The sequence below is a fragment of the Cupressus sempervirens genome, chromosome 2, assembly GCF_028749045.1.
Source record: "Cupressus sempervirens isolate cs-2001-9-10 chromosome 2, ASM2874904v1, whole genome shotgun sequence".
Lineage (NCBI taxonomy): Eukaryota > Viridiplantae > Streptophyta > Pinopsida > Cupressales > Cupressaceae > Cupressus > Cupressus sempervirens.
Genome location: NC_143119.1, coordinates 780,796,237 through 780,816,654, shown reverse-complemented (window position 1 = coordinate 780,816,654; position 20,418 = coordinate 780,796,237).

The following is a 20,418-nucleotide window of genomic DNA, read 5'->3' as shown; positions in this document are numbered from 1 at the left end:
GGTCAACCTCAAGAGTTAGGGCTAAATGTCTAGAACTTTCCTTGGTGGTCAAAAATTGCCTATATAACAAAGGCCCATAGGTAGTTAAGGGCCACAAAAGGGGTGGTGGTTCATAGCTTTGCCTTGCTGAATATTACAAGGAAAGCGCCTAGGTGGCTTTGAATATTGTATTTTTTAAATTAGTAATTCCATAATTTTGGAGATAATAAGAAGCCCATATATTGTTCTCACATATTTTTGTTGCTTCTCTATTTCTGTTATGTATTTGTGGTATGAAGTGAAACATCCTTCATTAAAACTATTTGTAAGGATTTAGGCATATTGAATAGACTTGTAATGTGAATGAGCATCCCCTTATTTGAATGTAATCTAAGTCACAAGTAGTAAAATACAATGTATGTTTATCTATATATACAAGCCTTTAGGTGCAAGTATAAATTTAACTAATAAGAATTAAAAAAGTACATTTGATCTTAGCCACAAGTTATCAATTAGGAGTTGTAGTCTTTTGATTCTCTTTTTAGGGTTGATTTTTTTTCTCTTCCCCATTTAAGGTCAACAAGACACCTTTGTAATCAAGTTTAATGCTGAAAAAGTTCTAACTGCAATGTTGCATTGTAAGGTGTAAGTAGGAAGTAACAACAGTTACGGTGGCGGATTGGGTGGCCATGTGATGGAATCCCACACAACCACCCTGAGTAGTTTAAATGACAAAAACCTTCGTTTTGTTCTGGACCACACACACATCCTATTTGAGGGACCAACATGCTAGTTGACAACACCTTGTACAAATGAGAGTGAGACATGTGGAAAATAAATTGGACAAATGAGCATAGCTTTTGATTTGGGGCTTCCTACTCACTGATCTATTAGGTCAAGTAAAAAGAGGGTCTCGTGTCCACATGGTTCCTCTTCCTTATATATGCAAATTGAAAACCTAATCCTTCAAAATTATGAAAGTTACATGTTTTGCATAAAAAATTAGTTAATCTAGTTGTTTATATTTTGGCTCAATCATCCTATTATATGTTGCAAATTACATTGCCATATAAGATTTACGAAATGAACATACTTGGAAGAAAAATGTATGTTAGATACATAAGTTTGTAAAATGCTTTCTTAGCTCTTTTCTTCCACTATAAATATTCTCATGCCTTATTATTCCTTGACTGCTACTCACTCTTGTTTGTATTACAATGTAATATCCAATGCTGACAACATATGGTGGGACCCTTGCAAATATAGTTATGAACAAGAACAAACATAAGAGATGGTGAAATAGGTAGACAATTATAAGCCATTGAAAATTTTGGGATGTTTATGTTGATCATATCTCACATTATCCCATGCCCTTAAGGCAAAGGAGTGGATGTATTGTTTAACATCCTCTTTCTTTGCAAATTCCTACATCGCTACTCAAGCCTCTTTTCCTCTACCTTGCGTTCCTTAATTTCCTTCTCTCACTTTAGTCTCTCCTCCTTTTCCTTCATCTCTTCTTTTTTCAACCTTTCCTCTCCTTACACAAAATCTCCTTTTCTTTTCTCTTTGTATCCTTTTCCTTTGCCAACATTGCACAACCTTATTTCTTTGTTTTCCCCTCTCTTCCTTTCTTTTATGTCCACTATTTCTTTCTTCCCTGACTCCTCTATCAATCATTTTATGTAATCATCCATACCAATGTTAACAACTAGGATTACCAAGTCAAGAAGATCCCATTATCAACCCCCCTACATAATGTTTTTAGTTGACAATGTGAACATACAACTTAAATAATTTGATCAACACTATTTCCTGTTGAAAGTTAGCATCTTTCTTTTGTGATAGTAGACTTTCATCTTCCTCATTCCAACTTCACATATTTCTTGTGTTAGATCTTCATTTTTACCACTACTCACTTTTTTTTCCCTTGCAAATCCACACCAAATTAATAACCCCGCATGCCAACCACGAGGGTGGCATTCTCTTTGATGACATGCCAAGGCCTTTTGTTTAATTTTCTACTAGATGATTATCACTCCACTTTTGAATGAGATTCAAAAAGATAAATTCAAGCTATATTTTCTGCTACATCTCTAGCTGGCATATTAACTCTAGAGAGGCTTGCATGTTTTGCACTACACAAACACATTTGCCACTATTAATTTCAAATGTGTTACTAGGTTGCATGCCTCCATGAAAGCATCATAATTGAGGGGCCATATGGCCATATCCTTTCCCTTTTGAATCCCACAACAAATTCTATATACAACCAACAATTGCTCCCAATTGTTTTCTAAATCTACCCTTCTAATTTCAATATTAAGAAACCTTACCAAAAATGAAATTCGTTCTAATTTGACCTAAGATTTGAATGGAGAAAAGACACTTACATCAAAGGGCTTTAGTTTGTGAGAAGTATGAGATGACAATATAAGAAAGCTATTACCTAACATTTGTGCCTCTTGGATGGTTGTGATTGAAACATGGCTACCATGATCATCAAATATTAACAAGTGTATGTTGGTGAGTGAAACAAACCTCAGAACTAAGAGAACAAAGTGGTGTAACCAATTAGGAAAGACTTACTTGATCACCCATAGATGTTTTTGGGCTGCCATGCAAGTACATGATATACATGTTGAAATGTAATTCTACAACTGCTTCTTTCCTTTGAACAAGTAGAAGTTGAGGTTCCCTTGAATAATGAACACAAAAAATAATGTTAATCCATGTCCACAGCTCCTCTGAATCATGTAAGCAATACTACGACTTCCTCTTCTAACAAGCACCCTCATACTTCCATTTATACCCACCCACACACAAATTTCATCTCAATTCAATATGTGAGCAAGTCTACATGAATTTGCAACATATTATTTTGACAAAGTCTCATAGAAAGCACAAACAACAACTTGTCTTAGATTCGCTGCTATATCTTTGTTAAGGTCTTCTTCTATTTGCAATGTCAGTTTTGGATAGACGACCTTAAACCAGAACTAACATGATTTACAAGACATTACATCCTTGAAAGGGCTAGGTCTTCTCTCACATATGTGAGCCACAACTGCCCTACAATATCTAGCCCATGACCCATTGCAACCATCTCTTGGCACCACTAGACAATGTGCTCTTCTTCTTTAGGGGTGAGGATAGTTGGGGAACCTTTCTTGGAGATACTTAGGAGACCACCCAACCAATTCGAGAGTGCACTTGTTGGAACATCCAATTTTCTTGATGTTTCCCTTGTCAACATGTCATTTTCCTATCTCGAAGTTCCCCTTCCATGTTGGCAAAAATTTTATTGATTCTTGAATCAAAATTGTTTTGAAAAGGTTGTGGTTTGCTCAGAGTGAGAGGTGGGTTTTTAAGGTTTAGAGGGAAATTGGCACCTCTTTTATTGGCATATAACCTTATTAGTGGTCTTCTCTTTGGAGTAAATCCCCCCTCCTTCAAACAAGCTAACTTCCTCATTTGCATATAATACTAACAATATATGTGTTAGCAACAACAATATTCATAAATTATAGAACAATTGTTAAGACAACATCCATGAAGATTATTAAATTTCAATGAGATACTAAAGTTACAATATATTTTAAAATGTGTAGCTATGAAATAGAACTAACCATGACATTTTGTAAAGTCATGCGTGTCGAAAAATATGAACAATGATGCTTTAATAATAAACTATTGCACACTTTCAAATTGAGTGACAATATACTGTAGTGAAACCATAATGCTTGAACATAGGTGGTACAATTCCCTTTTTAGAATGTATTATTGTTTGATAGATGCATGGATGTGTTTGTTTTTGTGGGAAGTTATGCAATACATATGAGAAAATATATATGGTTTGGATATGACAATAGGGAGGAGAAAAAAGAGATGTAAAAACCTAACAATTACATTGGTATTGTGTCATGGTTGAAACCTCTCGAGTCAACTAGACAAGTTGTTGTGGCAAGACTTTGGTTCTTTCCACATAATTTTTTGAGTGTAGACACCACAAGGCAATGTAGGAACCAAAGTGGTTTGATTTTTAATGTACACCTTGGTAAAAACCCACGATGGGATTCAACTCGTAACTACTCTTCAAAGGATATGTTGCCATCAAATAAATTATGAGCATTCTCTACGTTGTGGACCATAGTCTTCTACGAAATATCTATTCAAATTCTTGGTTTTCCAAGTTTCAAAAATGACCTTGAATAAATTAGAATAGAAACAAGATGTGGCTGGGAATAAAAGATCATTACAAGGATATGGAGCAAGTTACAACAATGAAATGGTCAATACGATGAGGAATATTGGCAAGCCATTCTTGCTATGCTGAAATTCACAGATATGGGATCTCTACTAGGCATTCTATTTGTGAAGTTGGTTTGTGAGGTAGGAGAAATTTTATAGATATATCCTTAGATATCTTCATTTACATATTTTATAGAGTAGGTTGTGATCAGACATAGACTTTTCCATTTGTTATGGTCCTTCAAATAGTTATCCCTATTGTATTCACAATTCTTGACAATCTGATAGTGTTGATCTCTATTAGTATCAATATTGATTTTTGTCCAGTCTATTGTCTAAATTAGACCATGGTCCACTATCCACTATTATCTACGCAATACCTAATGTTATAAATCTAAGTTGTGATAGGAAACATGAAGTATGAAATGGAACACATAAAACAATGATTATCAATCTACACAATTATAGTTAATGAGAAACAATTACGTTTTTCCATATTCAATGTTTATGTAAGAAGGTGAAATGACACTGATGGTTGCATATAATTCTAAAAATGTTTGATTTCTTCACAATTACGAGTGAGCAATTTTTTTATGAAACATGTTGGATTGAATAATAAGGATAATATAGAAAAGAATATTATTGGTATAAATATGTATTTACTATTTACATTTACTTAAGTTTACTTAGGTTAATGCATTATTTTATTATTATTTATTTTGTGAGACACTTAGGAGTTTGTGTACCTTTTATGAGTTGTCATGTTGACAACACAGAAGTACGCAACTCTAATTTAGCACATGGTGTCTACAACACTGGTGTTTGCATCATTCACTGAGTTGTCATGTAGACAACACAGTTATTCACACTCCCCTTTTAGCACATGTTGTCTACAACATTAATTTGTGTGCTACACCATTGTAGGCTTATCCTCTTATCATCGCACTTACTTCTGTGCTTAATGGAGGATAACCCATATTTTGTGGACATGTGCCTAGTTGTATGACTTATCATGTAGCTGATTCCTAGGCATTCTAGATGCATCTCAAAGGCCTTTATATATAGGCACTCCTAGTGTATTTTTATTCATATTGAATCAAATACATATCGATATTTTGATCATACTCTTTCTGGTCTACAGTTGTGCTTGTGTTTGAGTTCTTAGTTCTTGGGTGAATTTTACCCGAAGGAAAATTCTTACATGGCATTAGAGATTGGAGAATCTCTCTTCACATTGTTGTTAGAGACCATTGTTGCTTTAGCACCTCGGGCCAAATCTAGAGTATCGTAGAAATTAAGAGCGTTTAGAGTCAGAACAGACCTTGCCATTGCATCCGAAACATCGATTCGATGCAAATTGACTATAGATTTGGCTACCCTAGGCCAAAGTTGATCGTGGGACAATTTTTTTTTGCAAATCAGCACCTAAAGCCCTGATTTGCGAGTTTTGGTATGATCTTTTAGATCTGCAATTTTAATTTTTAGATCTGATTATTTCTCTATATTTTTGAATTTTGCTTTTTTCAAAAAAAATTTGCCCTTTGGGTAGCAACAGAGAATTTTTTTTGCAGAACCGGACAATCACACCCTGGCCTTGTGTAGAATACTCTGGAGAATATTACTTCGATTATTGGCAGGTTAATCATAGAGGATAGCGGTTCCAATTTTTGGCACATTCTTTACAATTTTCGGACAACAGCATAATATAAACCGACAACTACTAGCCACACACTACATGCACCGGGCATTTACCTCCATCCTCGGTGGGCTCTTTGTTTTACTTCCCAAGTATTGTCTTTTAAACACCACCCATGTCTTTTACCTTAACAATGTGGGACTAAAGCGTCCACCTCCTGCTGGTTTACTTGCTTCGAGCGCTGCATAACTTTTCTCGCCCTCAGTGGCTATTCCACCTCTCGTAGCGGCTAGATCTTCTGGCGTGCCTACCACTTTCGCCGAAGTTCTTTGGCAACGATGATTGTTTTTATTTTTCCAGCCACAGTGACCTCCCATTGCCCGCGAAAAGTTCTCCAGTGAACAGAACCCTGCAACTCCAACCTGAGTCCTTGCTTTGCACCACACGACGCCTTCTGTTGTCACCCATGTGGCGCCTTCTTGTGTAACCCATGTGGCACATTCCAATACTCACCACGTAGAGTGACATGCGGTAACCCTACATCAGCCAACCGAATCGCTTGCTTCGATTGCCATATATGCACACAATAGTCCATGTGTACTGCCATAGTGGAACCATCTCTACTACGACATAAGACAACTTAGCATCCACATGTGCATGACTATACAATAGCCGTACCACCATGTGTCATGTCCATACAACTCCATACAGTCTAGTCAGCTACCAAGTCACCCAAGCAACTATTTTTTTGCTGACATCATCTGGACACAAGGTTTAAATTGATGTTTGTTTGACCATCACTTCGAGGCCTTTCATAATTGCTACGACGACTGTGTCACTGTCAAATTTAAGCTAGCAGTTTTTTGCCTAGAACCCTCTTTAGATTGATTTTTGCTTTGGCAACCTGATTGTGCGAGGCCATAACTTGGTTATCTAGACTCAATTCCGATGCAATTTTTTAATATTTTGGGTAGAATTTTCTAAACTTTTTAGTGGTGGTGTTCTTTTCTGGTTTTGGTGAAAGGATTTTTTAAAATTTGCATTTTTTGGTGACTGTACTTGTTCAATCCCACATTTTACAACTTCAAACGCTTCATATGAGCTCATCTGGACACTTTTTTAGATTTTTTTATTTTTTAAAGTGCGTTATTTTTTGTCTACTTTCCATATCTGCAATCAGATTCTAAGGTTGTGTGGACAAAAATTTCACTTTCAGAACTAAGACTTTTTGTGCATTGTATTGTTTTGATTACTTTTCAGAATTGTTGTACATCTGAACAATAATGCTTAGTGATAGATTTGGGCCTCAAAAGGTAGTTGTAAAAAGAAAAATCAGAAGTCCACTTTGTTCATTTTGACAAGTGGCCTATTGTACATGCACTACATGTAAAGTGCCAAAAACTTTTTTTTTGGGGGGGTCTTTTGATTGAGTGAAAGTGGGGGGGGGGTGTATTTTGCTTTTGTGTCTCTCTTGCGTGCTCTTTTTATTTTTTGTATCATGAGTTCACCTAAATGTCCACTTTTAATGCAAAGAAAGATATTGCATGGAGTATATTAATGGAAAAAGGTTACAGTCTTTATGTTGATTGTACAATTCCAAAGCCCAATGATGCTAAAGAACTCATTAATTAGCAACAATAAGACCAACAAGCTTAAGGAATTATCAAGAATTGTGTACATAGAGATCTCTTCTTCCACATTTCTAGTTTCAAGGAATCCAAACCTGAATGGGACAAACTTGAATCTTTGTATGGTAAGGAGGATGAGGAAAAGGGTCTTCAGATTGAGGACAATCTACTTCTCTTGGATCCAAAGAACTTTGACACAATTTAGGATTATATCAACAAAGCTAATGAGTATAGAGCACTACTTAAAGATTGTGGAAATCCCATGAAGGATGAAAAGTTGATTCATCACATCCTAAAGAGGCTACCTTCAGAGTATGATTCCTTTGTTTCGAGTTATAATATTCACCAGTTGACCATGGGAAGTTGTTAGAATTAATAATCTTTCCTTGGTTGTATTTATTTATTTATTGGGATAAACCAAGGTATCCCTTATGTATTATTTATTTGTCCTCTAGTCCACATGTAAAGGACATGTCATTCTTGTCCTATTGTCCACTTGTGAGGACAACTCATTTTTTGTATTTCTTTTAATAAGAAAAATAGATATTCCTCCTTAAAAGGAACTTGACACTTTGCACACACCTTTTATGAATGTGGCATTCATAGAAATAGGAGTTACACATGCAAAGACATGCAACTCCTTTCTCATCTCTTTAAAAGAGGTGCTTCTCTCTCTCATTTTCATCTAGTCTCCATTATTCACATCAAATTTTTGATGCTATTGTAAATGAGCTATTTTGCTCCATTTCTTCTCTCTCCTTCTCTCACATTCTTATGCTTTTGCCTCATTCATAATACTTACAAGGGGTTTTCTTTGCTTTCCCCTTATTAAATCCTTGTCTCTTGTGTTGCTTCCTCTTTGGTATTGCTCCATTGATCTTGTATCATTTGTATGGTAAAACTCTTCTTGCTCTCTTGGATTAAATCTATTATTTCATGCAATTTTATTTTATTATATTTTATCATTTCAATCACTTTTTCTTACATGGTATCAGAGCTTTTGTGAAGGTTACCATATTGGAGAACTTTGTTGAGAGAAGTGGAAAAAAAAAATTCATTCCTATTTTTTTTTGCAAGTTTTTTATTCAATTTTCAAATTTTTTTTCTAACCCTCTTTGGAAAGTTTACCGCCAAAGAGTTTTTCATTTTTTATTTTTTCTAACCTCCTTTGGAAGGCTTGCCGCCAAAGGATTCTTTATTTTTTATTTTTTTATTATATCTAACCTTATTTCTGTTGCAGGCTTTTTAAGTTTTTAAAATTTAAGTTTTTTTTTTTCTGTTTTTGTTTTAGAAAGGAAAGTACAACAGTTCGTATTTTTTTTATATCTCATAATCTATGATCTGGGTTTGGTTGAAATTTTAACAGCATTTAGAAAACATAAAAACGAAAAAACTCTTTAAATTTTATTTGTATCAGAATAGTATTGCAAAAGTTATTGTACTATATGTGCACTATTATTTATTTTTCAAGTTTTAAGACAACAGTTCATATTTTTATGATATCTCTCAATCCGTGATCTGGGTTTAGCTGAAATTTGAACAACATTTAGAAAACATAAAAATTAAAAAACCCTTTAAATTTTATTGAAAAAAGAGTTAAATTAAAAAAGTTATCGCTCTCTGTGTGTAACACATTTTTCAAAATTTTCAAATTTTTATTTTTCCTATTTCTTCAATCTGACCAGTGGTTTTGGAAGAAACATTTTAGTTTTTAATTTTTGACTCTCTAAATCTCTTAATAATTATTTAACATTCTTGTGGATATAAGTCTCACTTTTTTATTTCAAATCTATTATTTAAATTTTAAACGTAATTTTTAAATCATGTTGACTTTAATTCCAAAAATCAAGTTAAATAACTCAAACTATCATACTTGAAAAACTCATCTTTCATTTATATTTCGTTTTAAGCATATTTTAGATGTTGCTACTGACCCTTTTGTAGTTCCTGGTACCTCGGCTACACAAGATAAAAAAAATGCATGGAATACTAAAAATGAGGAAGCCCTTGGCCTCATTGGTATATCTCTTAACCCAGATTTATATGTTCTAATTTCTCATTGCATTAATGCCTATGAAGCTTGGGATATTTTAAAGCAAACGTATGACAGACCATCTGAATCACAAAAGATTCAATTGCAACACAATTTGGAAAACTTAAGGTATATTGATTTCAAATCCATGGATGAATTTTTACTTAAATTTGATTATATTAAAAGTCAACTAATTGGATTAGGTGTTACTCTCACTGATATTAGATTAATTACCATTATTTTAAAAAAATGTCTTCCTAGACAATTTCAACAATTTATTACTAATGTTCATTCTCAACTTGCTATTCCTACTTTGTTTACTCAATTAACTTATAGTATTTTTCAAAATTTGTTACGTCAAGAGGAAGCTAAGTTGTTACAATTTGGTACTCTTAGATCTAATGAACATGCTTTTGTGTCTAAAAGTCAAAATCAAAATTTTAAATCTTCTAATAATGATTCTCCCAATACTTATAATAATAATAATCACAATAATCATTCAAACACTCATCGTAATAATACTCATCCTAATCAATTTAATAAAAAACCTCACTGTACTTATTGTGGGAAAGATGGTCATGTAACTAATAATTGTTTTAAAAAATAAAAAGATAAGCAAATTATGAATAACAATAATCAAAACTCTCATCCATCTCGTCATTCTTTTACTGTTAGTTACAATGTTCCTAAAAATTTAGAATGAATTATTGATACTGGTGCGTCTCAACATGTTACTTTTCATAAAGAAGTGTTTGATTATTTAAAACCTGATCTTTCTAATATTTCAATTCAATTAGCTGATAATCATAGTTGCAAAGTTGAAGGATTTGGTAATGTTAGTATTTCAAATGGAAAATTACATGATGTCCTTTATATTCCTGAGTTGAAATACAATCTTCTTTCTGTTGTAAAATTATGTCAAAATTACAAAGTTGAGTTTCATAGGGACATGTGCTCTGTTATTGATCCTAACACTAATGAAGTTGTTGCTAATGCTAAGTTAGGCCATGATAACTTATTTAAATTTTCTGGGTTCACCTCTTCTAGACACTCTTTGCACAAAGATATTACTTTTAATATGGAGCATGAAAGACTTGCTCATTTGAAAAATGAGCATATCTCATCTAATACAGTTGAAAATTTACCTCCTATTGCTTCATCTAAGATGACATGTATAAAGTGCATGAGTGAAAACATGCAAAATACCAAAGGTTATCAAGGTTATAATCTTATTCCTAACAAAGTGCACATAGCACAAAATGTTTGTCTTGCAGGAAATGGTGTGCATGATTCTTCTAATGCTCAAAATGAACAAGTTCATGGAAGCAAAATTGTGTTAGTGGAGGACCAACCTCCTTCTCTAAACCCTACTCCTCATATATCTACTTTTATTCCTCCTATTCTTTCTTACAATGGTAATGGTAATGATGCATTTATAGATCATAGTAATAATGCTAATATTAATAATAGTAATAATGCTAATGTTGAAACAAATGATGCATTCATACATCATGACTCTTCCTCTAGTGATAAATTTGTTAAGAGAAAAAATAAATGGTTTCAAAAAGTACTTAGTAAAAGAGATCAATTTTTAGAATGGGTGGACTTCAACCTAGGAGGATTAATTACTGCAAATATTGTTTGATGTTAATAATTCTCTTTCATCATCTTTGGCATTTCTCTTTAGTATATTGCCTAGAAATTATGTTCTATATATAATCTTAATTCTATTTGCATAATTTCATACCATGATAGTTTAGGTATATTTATTCATGTGTATATATGGGGGTCCACATATATATCTTGATAAATATACAAATTATTGTGTCTCTTGTGACTTATCAAATATGAGTGCATTCTTTATTTTACATAAGTAAATTTATTTTATTTATTTTTCTTATTCTTTGAGATTATGAGTTATTATACACTATTGCCTTCAACATTTATTTTACTGATTGGCACATAAGTGCAGTTTATGCTTTTCTAGCATCATTCTATTGCCATATTGGCACTTTATGGTTAATACCATTTATTATTGGAGTTTCCCTCCAATTTTAGTTAATTTGACCCATCTTGAAGACATTTTACTCTTATTTGAAGGCAGTCAATTGTTAATACTCATACTCCTCCCCTTTGATATCTTTGAAAACAATGCCATTTAATGTTATGTATACTTCTTTGCTTAAATCATGAGTCATGCAGGTTATGGATTGATCACCCATTAACTTGCAATAAAATGACTTATTAGTGGACTGTCTATATCCACGTGATTGAAGCATTGCTGATGTTGGATTCATTGGCTAGCCTTTTCTATGGTCTTTTCTTGAAAGTTTTGATAACATATTTGTTCTTTGCAGGATATGATTTATCTTGATTTTTTTACGGTACCAAGTTACACTTATATTTACTCTATGAGAATTTACTTATACATAAAAAATTTCTAACTTGAATATAAGATGAAATTATCCTTGTGGATAGTTGCCTTTGTTTCTATGTTTCGGGTAATCCATCAAGCTACATACAAGATATCATTATTCATTGTACAGATCCTATGCCACATGAATCCACTTGAAGATGTAACACACTTGAAAAATTATCCACTTCTCTTGGCTCTCCAATGATGTACCCATGATAATAAGAGACCTCTTGCACAATGAAGATATTTCAAAAAATCAAGTTGTAATATTGTAAATTGGTTTTGACATCTCCCCAAGTAAAGATTAAAGGGTGGTGTTAGAATTAATAATCTTTCCTTGGTTGTATTTATTTATTTATTGAGATAAACCAAGGTATCCCTTATGTATTATTTATTTATCCTCTAGTCCACATGTAAAGGACATGTCATTCTTGTCCTATTGTCCACTTGTGAGGACAACTCATTTTTTGTATTTCTTTTAATAAGGAAAATAGATATTCCTCCTTAAGAGGAACTTGACACCTTGCACACACTTTTTATGAATGTGGTATTCATAGAAATGAGAGTTACACATGCAAAGACATGCAACTCCTTTCTCATCTCTTTAAAAGAGGTGCTTCTCTTTCTCATTTTCATACAGTCTCCATTATTCACATCAAGTTTTTGATGCTATTGTAAATGAGCTATTCTGCTCCATTTCTTCTCTCTCTCTCTCTCACATTCTAAGGCTTTTGCCTCATTCATAATACTCACAAGGGGTTTTCTTTGCTTTCCCCTTATCAAATCCTTGTCTCTTGTGTTGCTTCCTCTTTGGTATTGCTCCATTGATTTTGTATCATTTGTATGGTAAAACTCTTCTTGCTCCCTTGGATTAAATTTATTATTTCATGCAATTTTATTTTATTATATTTTATCATTTCAATCACTTTTTCTTATAGAAGTGCTTTCTAGAAGCCTACATTTGATACATTTGCAAAGATGTTGATTGTTGAACAATCTCATTTGATAGATTTGGGACTTCTCATGGCATCAAAGACCAAAGCATTGGTGGCTAGTGATGAGAACCAATCAAGTCATGGGGGAAGAATTTCTAACAAGAAGAAGAAGTAGTGGAAGCAGAAATCACAATCTAAGACACAACAATCCTCCTCATAGCAAGGGAATTCTTCTTCCAACAAGAAGGGAAGTAATGAAAAGAAGGACAAACTTTTTTGTGCATATTGCAAAAAGCCAAATCATGATGAGCATCATTGCAAGACTAAGCAAATTGATGAGTTGGAAAACCTACTAAGAAAGAACAAAATTCAAGTGCCAGGTACTTCCAAGGATTCAACTCCAACCTCTTCAAAGGGAAAAGGGCAAGCACTTATGGAAAATTCAAGTTCTTCTTCAGAATGGATACTTGACTCAGGTACCTCCTATCACATGGGTTCTTCAAAGAGAGACTTTTCTTCATTAAAGCAGTCACAGGTACTGCACATCTTTATGGGAGATGATACTAAGATGGAAGTTGAAGGGAAAGGACATGTGAAAATGGAAATTGGGGAATTCAAAGATGTTCTCTACATTCCAAAACTTAGCTCCAATCTCCTCTCAGTTTACCAGATCACTCACCTTGGAGATGGTCACAAAGTTGAGTTCCTTCTAGATTCAGTGATGGTGCGCAGTCTTAGAGATGATTCATTGGTTGTAGTGGGAAAAGTCAATCATGACAAAAGGTTTTATTCTTTCTCCCACTTTGTGCTTAAGTCTCTTTCTCAAGCCTTGTTTACTCAATCACATTCACAAATCAAACTATGGTATGAGCAATATGGACATCTTGCCTTCCGCTATCTTCAGCAACTTTGCTCAAAACATAAGGTCAAAGGTCTACCTAACATCAAATTTTCTAAGGGTGAGTGTTCAACATGTTTAGTGGATATGCATCTTGAAGAGAAGTATGATAAAAGAAAGTCTTCTAGAGCTCCAGTTGTTCTTCAGTTGGTTCACATGGTTTTAGCAGAACCTTTTGCAGTGACTTCAATCAACCAAGACCACTACATCCTTACTTTTGTTGATGACTTCTGACGCTTCACATGGGTCTACTTCCTTCATCATAAGAATGAAGTAGTGTGTAAGCTTCAAGCATTTAAGATTCATGTTGAACAAAAATCAAGGAAAGCCATCAAGGTTCCCCGACTGGACAATGAAAGCAGATATGTGGACAGAAGACTTAAAGACTTTTGCAAACTTGAGGGTATTGATCTTCAGAATCCACCAGCATTCAGTCTGCACAAGACAAATTTTGCAGCTATGACGATTAAAACTCTTAAAACCATGGCAAGTTGCATGATACAAGCCAAGTCTCTTGATCCAACACTTGAAGTTGAAGCCATTAACAGTGCTACTCACATACTTAATAGGTCTCCTCACAATGCCCTCAATGGGAAGACTCCTTTTGAGGCATGGTGCGATAGAAAACCAATTGTGAGTCACTTTAGAGTCTTCAATTGTCTAGCATGGGCAAACATATCTTCCAAAGGATGCAAGGCACCACCACCTAAGCCTTGTACTTTCATCAGATATGAAGACACTGCTAAGGCATACAAACTTATGGATCTTGAGACTCATGAGATTTTTGTAGAGAAGGATGTACACTTTGAGGAAGTTCACCCAGCTTATCCTCTAATCCTCTCCGCATTTCATATACTGTGGAAACTAATAGCGACACCATTGATAGTGCTTCAACAGATTCAGATACGTGGGGTTCTATTGATAGTTGTAGTGAGAAGTCACAACATCAATATAGTCCACATGTATACATTGCCATAGTGATAGGTCTAGCACAACAAAGTATACATCGTCTTCCAGCTCCAACAACAGAAGATGACTACATGGCAGATGTTGTAGGTTTGTTCGTGGAGTCACATATAGCAAACTTGGGAGATATCCTTGATGATTTACATCTTCTCTTTGATGAAGATGATCTTTCTACAGTTGTTGCGAGGGCTCACTTTGACCCTCATGTCCATTCTCTACATTATCAATCTTCACAGGTTGGCATGATTGTAGATCCTTATGTACAACAATTGTCGGAGGTCTCTTTATTAGTTGAGTAGACAAATGGCTCATTGGGAAAGGTTCTACAGACATCCTTGCCAGATCTGCATTCATTCTTTTCAACAGTGTTGGAAGGGGTGAACATCAGCATCAACACAGGGACACTTGAGCAGCTTTCAGGGCCACCATACATCTTCAGGATTGTACATTTTCTATTGTTTTCTTCCAAAGGGGAGGAACATCACATTCTTGGACCAGCTTCAATCACTGGTTGGCATTCTTCATTGGGAGAGGAGGGGACTACCTTGTCTCTCTTCCTCTTCTTTCTTATGGGGGGGGGGGGGGGGGGACTTTTTCCTCTTATGAGGTCTTGTTCTTCTCATTCTTCACTATTGTATATACTCGATGTATGTCATAATGGGGGGGGGTCTTGATTACTCCATCCATCCATGCATCTTGTTTTTATATCTCTCTTTTTGGGGGAGGGTCTTTCCCATGAGGTTTTCCCTCTTTCTCCGCTTTCTGAAAAATCGCATTTCATTATGTACATGGGTACCTAACATGGCATAGTAGTCGGGACCCATTATGCATTTCATCCTAGTTTTCATAAGCTTAAGGGCATTCCCCTAAGTTGCACTTAAGGGGGGGTGTTGGTGTAAATATGTATTTACTATTTACACTTACTCAAGTTTACTTAGGTTAATGCATTATTTTATTTTGTGAGACACTTAGGAGTTTGTGTATCTTTATGAGTTGTCATGTAAACAACATAGTTATTCACACTCCCTTTTTAGCACATGTTGTCTACAACATTAATTTGCGTGTTACACCATTGTAGGCTTATCCTCCCATCATCACTCTTACTTCCGTGCTTAATGGAGGATAACCCATATCTGGTGGACATGTGCCTGGTTGTATGACTTATCACGTAGCTAATTCTTAGGTATTCTAGATGCATCTCAGAGGCCTTTATATACAGGCACTCTTAGTGTACTTTTATTCATATTGAATCAAATACATATCGATATTCTGATCATACTCTTTCTGGTCTACAATTGTGCTTGTGTTTGAATTCTTAGTTCTTGGGTGAATTTTGCCCTAAGGCAAATTCTTACAAATATAAAAGAAAAAGTGAATTGAATTTCAAGGAATCAAAATACCCTAGGACATGAAACATGTAGTAAAGGATAGAAAATAAAAAATTAAATAAACAATAAGGAAACAATACAAGAAATAGTAGGTAACATTTGTAAATATGCAAGTATGTGAAACATAAATGAACAAGAAGGAAACAATAGAAATGGTAGATAATTGAAAATGAATTGAACAACAAGAAAAACAAATAAATAATAGAAAAGTGAAAGCGAATTGAATATCAATGAATCCAAACAAACCATGAGGATGTGAAAAGACAAGAGTATATAAAATTGAAAATGAAATGATCATGAAAGATACAATACAAAAGAAGTAGGTGACGTTTGTAAAAATGCAAGTATTTAAAATAGAAATAAATAAGAACAAAACAATAGAAAGCATAGATACTTTTTAAAGAATTGAACAACAATCATAATATAAATATAATAGAAAAGTGAATGTGAATTGAATATCAAGGAATCCAAACAAAACATGAGGATGAGAAACAACTAGTAAGAGTTTAGAAATCTTCAAAATTAAATGAAGAAGAGGGAAACAAAAGAAATGATAGATAATTGGAAATTAATCTAATAAAAAGGAAAATATAGAAATAATATAAAAGTTTAGAAGTGAATCAAATGTTAAGGAATGCAAACAAATCATGAGGATATGAAACAACCACTAAGGGTATAAAAAACCATTTGTGAAATAAACATAAAGGAAACAATAAAAAGGATATATGGTTATGAAATAAACAATATGGATAATACATAAATAATAGAAAAGTGAAATTGAATTGAATGTAAGAATTCAAACAAACTGTAAGGTAGTGAAATAACCAATAAGAGTATAAAAAATTGTAACTTAATCAAATGTAAAGGAAACACTAGAAAGATAGATTCATGGATATGAATTGAACAATAAGGATAATATAGAAAGAATAGAAAAGTGAAAGTGAATTAAATGTCGAGGAATCAAAACAAACCATGAAGGTATGCAACAACCAGCATGGGTATATAAAAAAGAAAAAGAAATAAACATGAAGGAAACAATAGAAATGAAGGATCCACAGAAATGAATTGAACAACAAGGATAATAAGGAAAAATAGAAAACAATATTGAACAAAAAGGATAACATAAAAATAATAATAGAAAGCAGTAATAATAACTTCAATTCTTTTTGTGCTATCTTCTGCTCTTCGTTCGGTGCTGAATGGGATGAATGAATTGGTTTGAGGTCTATTTTTATGTTAGAAGTTTTTTGTTTGGTGCCATATCTTTAATTTGTGCACTCTTATCAATTTGGATTCTAAATTTGAATCTTTAAAAGAAAGAGTTCATTTGAATGCTACTTTAATTTCAGATTTGATTTCCCTTGAATGATTACTAGTGGCCTAACACAAGTTGTTTTTGAAAATATAGGTGGTTTAATGCTGAAGTGACCACATGATGTGAGTTTGTGGTGGAGTGAAGAAACATGGTGTTGGAATGATAGGAGAAGGTCTTGTCTAAAAAAATTAGGATGGTCACATCTATGTAGGCACTAGAGGTCATAGTAGGTTCATTGTAATGACAACTATCAACATGCTTTCGGCCAATGGAGTTCCATGTCATAATGTTTTGATTGTACTATGGTTGTGGTTGAGGTGACCAACTTTACTTAAGGGTAAAATGATGATATATATTTGATTAGACATGCTTTGTGTTTGACCCAACATAATTACCATTTTTGCACTATATGACCCACTATAATGTGCATCATAACCAATTAGTCAGATGGATAGGTTGATTTCCCTACAAAGAGGGAACACAATGTTTATTTCATGCATATAGAAAAAAAACTATTATTCTCATTTACTGATACATATTATGCCATTAATCAATCCAGGCTATTTTGTTTTACTTTTTAAATTGTTGTTGACATGTACTAGGGTCTAGGTGGTTAGGTGTTGGCCCCTCATAGGTTCACTAACATTGCATCTATTGGACCTCGTGCATTTATTGGATCCTCTCCATTATAATTAATTTAACTCTTACATGCCAAAATATTCATATATTGCTATAGTTTTAATTTTGAAAGAAGGCTTCACTTAAAAACTAGTTCCTATACCTATCCATCTTAACACATGGGATAACAAAGTTATATACATTTCTCATTTGTCCTGGGTTTTTCTTTGAATTTAACCATCATTCAATAATTGATAACTAAAAGAAATTACAATAAAAATCATGCCTTCAATTAAGGAATGGGTGCAATAAACAATCATAGCTCTAAAAGGAACCTTGTGCACACTTATGATGACATCAACTACAAATTTAGAGTTCAACCTAGGAAAATATGGCTATTATCAACTTACCATGCGTAAGAATCTTGATGAAATAATGGCTTTGAATTTATATATTAATTCATCTATTTTTATCTATTTATTATAACAACATAACAAGGGGGTTGACCCTTACACAAAAGCAAATGTGTTGGTAGAAACACAATACAAGGTCACAAAAGAGCCATTAACCACTAACTACTCACATGTCTAGTAACCCACATTAAGTGTGGGTAGACAACACAAGTACAACATTAGATGGAGAAGAAGAGGTTGCAAAGTGTTTCTTCCTTTACCGATGTACAATAATCTAGGCAATACAATCCAAGGGTCCCTACCACCAAGGGAAGAGTCCATAACATTACCAAGAACAATGTGTTGAAACTGTTGGACACCCAAAGAGAGAAAATTTACACCATCAATAGGAGCATAGTGTTGACCAACCCCAAGTCTTGGTCTGGAGCATATAAGAAGTGACAACAATTTGAGAAGAGTTCACACCTTTAGAGGAAGTTGACTTTGTAATAAGGGGTGGATCCATTGGAATGGAAGAGGCTAGAGTAGTAGCATTGTCCAAGGGGTGGACATCATCTATAAAGTAATTAGAGGAAGAGTCAAAGACTGGGACAATCAAATGATCAAAATTTGCATCCTTCCATCAAGTGACAACACCCTTAGGATGCGAGACATAATAACCATTGGCCAAATAGCCAATAGAAAAGCATTGTCTACACCGAAAGGGGAGACCGTTAAAATTTAGTGCTTGGGTCTAAGGTTTGTACCCAACTATGAGAACCACATCCCCTAGGAGGGAGTAGAGATTTCAATGTCAACTACAATATGAGAAAAGGTAAAACAACTCACCATTATAATAGCCTCATCGAACTTTAAGAAATGACCAATAGAGTTGCCTGTTGCCTCAAAGCAATAATACTCCAAAAAATATAGTGGTAGATTTGGGAGACAAACCAACTCTGGATGCAGACTGAGTGGTTCAACAAGACGGTTATAGGAAGCTGAATAGGGTTTATCCAAGATAGTAATTCCCCCACACCCATAGTTTTATCAACATCAAATCACATTCTTCATTTAGAAGTAAAAACAACAACAAAAAAGTCTTGCACAAGGAAAGAGCTCAATGTTACTAGTAATTAACAATCTTTAAGAATTTGACACCTAGTGATGCAAATTAGGAAGAGAGGGCCAATAACCAATAAATGTACAAATCAATCCACAAAGTTTTTAGAAATCAACACTTTCCACCACTCAACTTGACGAGATTTCACCATTGGACCAGTAGATCTGGTAACACAAGCATATACTCCAACCAAAAATGACATTAGAGGTGGGAGCCCCAACTTGCACAACAACAACATTGGAACACCTACCACCACCTGAACAAGGAAGAGAGTCCCCCAAATCCAAGAGAGGCAAGTTTGATATTGCACAAAGGCCACCACAACATCCTTCAACTTAATGGTAGCGTTGACAACTATAGCAACCTTACTAGACCCATCCAAGAGCCCAAACATAGGCCTAGGCGGTGTTATAGATGATCCAGGCCCTATTATGTAGTCTAGGAAGGAGATAATAGTTAGCAAACTTTCAAAACTTAGAGCATGACGAAATGGTCCACGAGGGTTAATTAAATTCATCTATTTGTTATTAAGTTAAATAATGAAATTTTAGAAGAATTTTTTAGAATTTATAAAAAAAGTATTTTAGAAATTTTGTCTTCTTCTATCGAATATGGTTAATTTGTCTTATTTTTCATAGCTATTTGATTTTTTAACTTTTTTTTTGTATATCACAATAGTTTATATTTTCAAAATAAAGTAAAACTTAAACCATTTTTTTGAGAAAATTAAAATCACTTATTCAGGATTTATCATTAGTTGTAGTTGGAATCATGTATTATTTTTTGTGTCTAAATATTTCGATTTGGTTTATGTGTTTTAATGATCACTATACTATGTTTTTCA